The sequence below is a fragment of the Triticum urartu genome, chromosome 7A (genome assembly GCF_056163025.1).
Source record: "Triticum urartu cultivar PI428250 chromosome 7A, HENAU_Tu73, whole genome shotgun sequence".
Classification (NCBI taxonomy): Eukaryota; Viridiplantae; Streptophyta; class Magnoliopsida; order Poales; family Poaceae; genus Triticum; species Triticum urartu.
The window spans coordinates 753,348,582-753,355,910 of record NC_141879.1 but is presented as its reverse complement, the minus strand read 5'-3'; the positions used below and the strand labels follow the sequence as shown (position 1 = coordinate 753,355,910).

The window sequence follows — 7,329 nt, the reverse complement described above, 5'->3', positions numbered from 1 at the left end:
CTTATTACTCCATTCAATGCCCCCCGCAGTCTCACGCCTTGCTCCTTCCCGTCCATTTCCACCCACCTGCACCGTCGCCTTTGCCTTTGCCAGAGAACACCTGCTGCTACACCTGTGGCTGTGTAGCTCCACACGGAGGCGACACGCCGAAGGAGGAGCTAAACTGCTGCTCGCGGTGCCGGAACGCCAGAGGGGTTGCTAAGGTGCTGCTCCCGGAGGCGACGCGGGAGAGGAGCTGAGCTTCTGCTCCCAAGGCGACAACCCATCGGACCGACAACGCATTTTCTCCGCTGACCCCCGCGTCTTCTCCATCGTCGTCAATCATCTATCCGTCTCAGAGATTGGTGAGGCAGTTCAAGTGTTATTTGTCTCTCTTTACAACTATGTAGCCAAGTTTCCTGCTTAGATTTAATAATACCTTTATTATTACAGTAAAAATAGACAGCAACAATGGCGATGGTGTTGGACGCATTTGTGTCCTACCTGGTGGACATGGTCACGCAGGTGGCAGCAGATGAGGTAGGGGCTATGCTCGGAGTCTCGGGTGAGATCAACAAGATGGGTGACAAGCTCCGAGACCTCAAAAACTTCCTGGATGATGCCGATAGGAGGAACATCACCGACAAGATCGTCCAAGAGTGGGCGGGGCAGCTGAAGCGTGCCATGTACGAAGCTACTGATATCCTTGACCTCTGCCAGCTGAAGGCCATGGAGCATGGATCATCCTCCATAGATGCAGGGTATTGCAATCCCTTGCTCTTCTGCATGCGAAACCCCTTCCATGCTCGCGAGATCAGCATCCGCATCAAGGCACTCAACCAGAGGCTCGAAGCCATCAAGCAGCGAAGCGACACTTTCGGTTTCATCAATCTCGGGTTTTATGAAGATCGTAGCGGCAATGCCCTTTCCTCTGGCTATGGTAATCCAATTCGGGAAACGATAGGAGACTTTGACAGGTCGGTTGTGGTTGGAGACAAGATTGAAGACGACACAAGAGCATTGGTTGCCCATATCATCCAGACAGGAAAGGAGGTCAACAATGACATCATGGTGGTCGCCATTGTAGGTGTCGGCGGGATTGGCAAGACCACACTTGCTCAGAAGATCTTCAATGATGAGGCAATCCAAGGTGAGTTCAGTAAAAAGATATGGTTGAGCGTCAACCAAAACTTCAGTGAGGTCGAGCTGCTCAAAAGAGCGATCATCGAAGCCGGAGGAGATGCCCGGCTAGCTGGAAATGCAAAGGCCACGCTCCACCGAAGCCTCAAGGATGCCTTGATTGGCCACAAGACCTTACTGGTAATGGATGATGTTTGGGACCATGGAGCATGGGAGAGTGTGCTCAAAATACCCTTAGCCAATGTTGCTGCTTCAGGTAGCCAAGTCCTCGTCACCTCTAGGGATGAAGGTGTTGCTCGAGGGATGATGGCCAGATGGCCCTATCACCAAGTCGACACATTTATTGCCTGAAGATGCTTGGTCATTGCTCAAGAAAGAGGTATGTACTTAATTAAATACTAATCTCTGCCTCAAGTTAATTAAGGAGTGAATTTCGGTTTTTACCCTCTATTTTAACATTTTTGACAATAATTACCCAATTTAGCGAGATTTCATCCATTTTACCCCATTTAGCAAAAGTTTTGCCACAATTTTACCCTATTTAAATTTTTGTGAGCGTTCTGACTGGCGGTCCCAATTGTCGGGTCCAGATGGCATGCCACATCAACGGTTTTTTCCTGCCTATTTTTCTCCCTGCTGAACCGGTCCTTACATCTTCTCCTGACCAGCCCAGCCTGATATGATTGCACTAGAGCCTGTCGCTCACGTCCAACACACATCTCCCGAGTCGGGCCGCACCATACTGTCCTCCAATATTGGCACGCATTGCTCGAACCATGTTGGAGGTATGAAATTGCACAGCCGGCCCCTCACAACTAGCCGATGTCGCTGCTACCCCCAGTGTCGCTGCCACTGCCTGACAATCCCTAACCCTAGGTTCGAGCAAGACTGACGGGTGCATGCGGTCGGAAGCCTACGCAGGCGATGCAATCGAATGGGGGCGACCAACGCAAGCAATAAGCGATTGGAGACCAGTGTGCCGCGCATGGGCGCGTTGTGTGTTAGACGCCGGGCCGGTCCGGCCGGTCGGGAGAAGATGTGCGACCCGATTCAGCAGGGAAAAAATAGCCAGGAAAAACCACAGACGTGACATGGCAACTGGACCTGACAATTGTGAAACATCGGTCAGAACGCTCACAAAATTTTAAACTGGGTAAATTATGGTAATTTTTTTGCTAAATGGGGTAAAATGGATGAAATCTCGCTAAATGGGGTAATCCATGTAAAAAATGTTAAAATAAGGGGTAAATACCGGAATTCACTCTTAATTAAATAGTACTGTGTAGTTAATTAAGAGAAATATTAGTATGCTCCCAAATTAATATGAGCCATTAATTACGTGTAGTTCAGTGACTTGTATGTCCTATTACCTCTTGGAAGGTAAGAGTTTGTTGATAATTTTGTAAGGCTAAGTATTACTTTATAAGTGTCAGCAAAGCATGGTGCTATACTAGGAAATATGCCACATCGCCTATTGGGCTTTCCGCATTTATTTATGCCAACATGACACATGTTTTTTTTTTTTGCCAAGCTTCAGTAATAATTAGACATTCAGATAATTATACATGTGTCGTTTTTACCAGTGAGGACATATGGGTCCTATTTTCAGGTAGTGACTAGCTTTTTGCGAATATCTAGTTTCATTTTCCCACTTACGGAAGAAAGTTCTAAGAACTCAGGTACTCAAAAGTGTCATAGGATATAATATAAATGAAAATTTATTTGAAGATGGGAAAATTAACAATTTCGGTGAGCCGCTGCCAATACAACAAAATAATACTAGAATAGAAGTTGGTAGTAATTTTGCTAGAAAATTTGCATGCAAATTTATTCATTAATGTTTGCCCTAGTATTATGCATTTCAGGTGATTGAGGGATAAGATAATTTCACATGACCGTAAAATATGAGAACTAATAAATAATATACAAATTCTGCTAAATTTGGAGTACAACTTTCTATAATGACGATCGCAGAGTAGTGCAAAAGTATATTTTCTAGCAATACACTCCATTTTGTAAAAATAAAAGGAAAGAAGAACTGTTTTTTAGGTATAAAGTACGTATGCTATATATGGAAGCCATTGCACAAATCTTTGGTATGTAGGAGCAAGATTAAAGACATTTAATAACATTTCGTTTGGACATGTACTTTCTATACTTTAAGTATTGACAGTCAATCATACCTTGTACTGTATGTTGCAGGTACTCTCAAGTGAGATAGATGAAGAGCACATCAATACGCTAATGGATATTGGATTGAAAATTATACAAAAATGTGGTTGTTTACCTCTTGCCGTTAAAGTAATGGGAGGACTCTTGCGTGAAAGAGGGTGGCTCCGTCATGACTGGGAGCAGGTTTTGGATGATTCTAATTGGTCAATAACTAAAATGCCCCAAGAGATCAACCACACAGTATATATAGGCTATGACTATATGCCGCCTTATTTGAAGCAGTGCTTTCTATACTACTCACTGCTTCCTAAGAGTAAAGTTTTTCATATGGATGAAGTCATTGCAATGTGGATGAGCGAAGGATTTATTCATGGAAACTCTATTGATTTAGAAGAATTGGGAAAGAACTACTACAAGGAGTTGATATCTAGGAACCTTATAGAGCTAGATAAATCATATTCTCATATATGGGTTTGCAGCATGCATGATGTTGTTCGCGCATTTGCTCAATATATGACTAAAGATGAAGCACTCATAGCTCAAGACGGAGACAATGATATTCCTACAAAACTTAGTTCACAAAAGTTTCTTCGGTTATCCATAGAAACTAACTGATCACAATCAGGTGATCTTGATTGGACATGTCTGCAGGCGCAACAATCAGTGAGAACATTAATCTCAACTATTCAGATCAAGATGAAGCCTGGTAATTCATTGGTTACCTTTTCAAGTCTGCGAGTCTTATATATACAAGCTGCGGATGTGGCTGCATTGGTTGAATCGTTGCATCAACTCAAGCACCTGAGGTATCTGGCACTATTAGATACTAATATTTCTGTACTTCCTGGGAGCATTGGCAAGATGAAACTATTGCAATTCCTTGACCTTCGTGGATGTACAAAATTGGTGAATCTCCCCGATAGCATCGTGATGCTCAGCCAGCTGCAATTTCTTTACATTCCCAACATATATATGATACCTAGAGGGTTCCGTGTTCTGAAAGGAATAAGGAAACTAATTGGGTTTCCAGCCCACATGGATGGTGATTGCTGCAGTTTGGACGAATTGGGGCCTCTTTACCATCTCAAAAATCTTTTCTTAAATGAACTAGAAAATGTTTCTGCTGCCTCATTTGCTGCTAATGCTAGGCTTGGTGAGAAGATGAATCTTATCGAACTATTCTTATGGTGCACCAGCAGACTAGGAGATGATGGGCTGATTAAAGAGAACGAAGGTGTCTCTGAGGAAGAGCAGCGACGAATCGAGAATGTGTTTGATGAGTTGTGCCCTCCGTCCAGTGTAGAGATTATTAATATCAAAGGGTATTTTGGCCAGCAACTCCCGAGTTGGATGATGTCTACATCAAACGTGCACCTCAACACCTTGACGACTCTATTTTTTTCTGACCTAGCATGTTGCACACAACTTCCTAATGGGTTGTGTCAGCTCCCCTACCTGCAATTACTTCAGGTTAATCGTGCTCCATGCATCAGGCGGATTGGGACTGGATTCTTGAAGGCTGTATCAGCTCCATTTCCGAATTTAAAAGAGATGAACTTGGCAGGAATGGTGGGATGGGAGGAATAGGAATGGGAGGAAAAAGTACAAGCCATGCCCCGTTTGGAGAAGCTTCGGCTTATAAATTGCAGACTGAGGGATGTTCCACCAGGCCTTGCCTCTAACACAAGGGCTTTGAAGCAATTAACTCTAGAACATGTCCAGCATCTCAGTTACATTGGGAGCTTTCCTTCAGTTGTTGAGCTTACAGTGGATGGAATCCCCGACCTAGAGAGGGTCACCAATCTCCCCAATCTGCAGAAGCTTACCATCACCAATTGCCCAAATTTGAAGGTGCTGGAGAGTATCCCTGCACTCGATAGGTTGGTACTGGAGGATTACGTCATGGAAGAACTCCCAAAATACATGCGAGATATAAAGCCAAGGCATCTACAACTACTCTGCAGGAGATGGTTGCTATCTTCATTAGCCACGGGACAGTGTGGTCCTGAGTGGCATAAGTTCAGCCATGTGGAGCATGTCAAGGCATATGCACCTGATGGAGGCAACCAAAGAAAATGGTACATGTTGTACACAAGAGGAGAAAACTACAAGTTGGATTCAAATATTAGTGGCTCTACCATATTTGAAGGTAAAGAAAATCAAACATAGGAGCTTTTGTCTTAATTTGAGCACTCTCCTCTCACTCTTCCAGTTTATAAATTTATTTGATTTTATCTCCTGACATTTGTCCACATATACTGCATGATGACTGAACATATTTCGTATGTTTTCTTGTTTCACATGAGTAAGCATAAACAATGGTTGCTCAGTTGTTCTAGACATGCAACTTAAGTATTAGCCACAACACTAGCTGTACCTGTGGGTTGTTTAATGGCTACTTTCTGATTTGGTTGCACTTCCTCACATATGTTGCTAAGTATTTGTCTTTTTACTTGTTTTGCTAGTTTTACCCCGAGGCTCGAGTTTAACAAATGTTGAGTAGTACTTCCCCTGCAAATAAACTATACTATTAAACTGATTAACCTGGTATTCATCTTCCTCTAGTGGCAAATAAACTACACATCACACTAATTAATTAATGTCGGTTGGAACAATTATTATATCCCTTGGCGATATATGTTGAATTGACATGGAAAGAAACTAATCTGATCTATACTTGAACCTATTTCATTAGCAATTTTCTTTTATTTCGAAAATACTAGCAATTTGCTAAGAAGAACATTACGTATTAGGACCGGCTCTCATGTATTCCCTTTCTGCGCAGGCCCTGACTATGCAGCCAAATTGGTGCTGCCACATGAATGAAAAGGTGGATCGCGAAAAAGACAAGTGTCGTGTAGGATTCGTCACATTCTTTGGCAAGACAAGTATCGTGTATTGTGTATCATTGGCAATAAGCTTCGATGTGTTGAGAGAACAATTAATAATGTAGGTGCACAGAGGCTAAAGACTATTTGTGTTGGGTTTGCATGTTGCTTTCTTGTTTGCAAGTTTTAACGGTTGTATATACATGATGGTTGCATCATACGGATGTGCACTGAATGTATGTTCAGGTTACATCAATGGAACTATAGTAGATTCAGAAGAAAAGAATGCTCGTCCCTCAAGCCTCAACTGTGTAATGGTGCCACAGACAGATGGCACTCACCTGTGGAAGAGAAGCCAGGGTTCCGTTTTGTACCTTGCCAACTGCAGAGTAGTGATTGCGGAGGTGCACAGGGTCAGGAGCTGAAACTTCCAAAGAAATCAAAATAGTAATGGCGCACTTGCCCACGGTGCGCCATTAGTATCTTCCCGCCTTCAAAATTCAAAATAAATCAAAAAAAAATAGTAATGGCGCACTTACCCACGGTGCGCCATTACTATGTCGTATATATGGTTGGGCGCACCTCCTCCACTCCACCTCTCCTCCACTCCATCTCCTTCTCTCCTCTCCTCCACTCCATCTCCTCCTCTCCTCCACTCCATCTTCCCTTCTCTCCTCCACCATACTACCCTCCTCCTCTCCGGCGACCTCCTCCTCCTCCTCTCCGGCGACCTCCTTCTCCTCTCCGGCGACCTCCTCCTCCTCCTCTCCGGCGACCTCCTCCTCCTCCTCTCCGGCGACCTCCTCCTCCTCTCCGGCGACCTCCTCCTCTCCGGGAACCTCCTCCTCCCTCCTCTCCTCCCCTCCCCTCCCCTCACGGTTTCTCCTCCCTCCTCTCGGTGAGCTCCTCCTCCCTTCTCTCCTCCCATTCCCTCATGGTTTCTCCTTCCTTCTTAGCGGCGGCGTCGTCTGTGGCCTTCTTCTTAGCGGCGGCGTCGTCGGCCATGGTGTCGATGCAGAGGAAGTAGTGGAAGTAGAGGCGAACGGAGTTGGGGACGGATCGGGAGCAGTCACATCGAGACGCTCCCCAAAAACCTTATTGCCGTTCTCCCGGGCAGGATCTCGAACGACAGGGTTCCGGAGGCACCTGCTCTCCCGACCAACCGTGCACGCGGTCGTCGGGATGGGATCACCGGAAGCAGCACAGAGAG

General features: G+C 44.8%; 1 pseudogene across 1 annotated transcript; it reads left to right on the top strand.

The window, feature by feature from the left end:
* On the top strand, positions 1-6,349 carry LOC125522241 (disease resistance RPP13-like protein 4; annotated as a pseudogene). The gene is made up of 4 exons (XR_015610976.1): positions 1-344; positions 433-1,498; positions 3,322-5,440; positions 6,077-6,349. The product of XR_015610976.1 is annotated as a disease resistance RPP13-like protein 4 (transcript).
* The last annotated feature ends 980 nt before the right edge of the window (positions 6,350-7,329 follow it).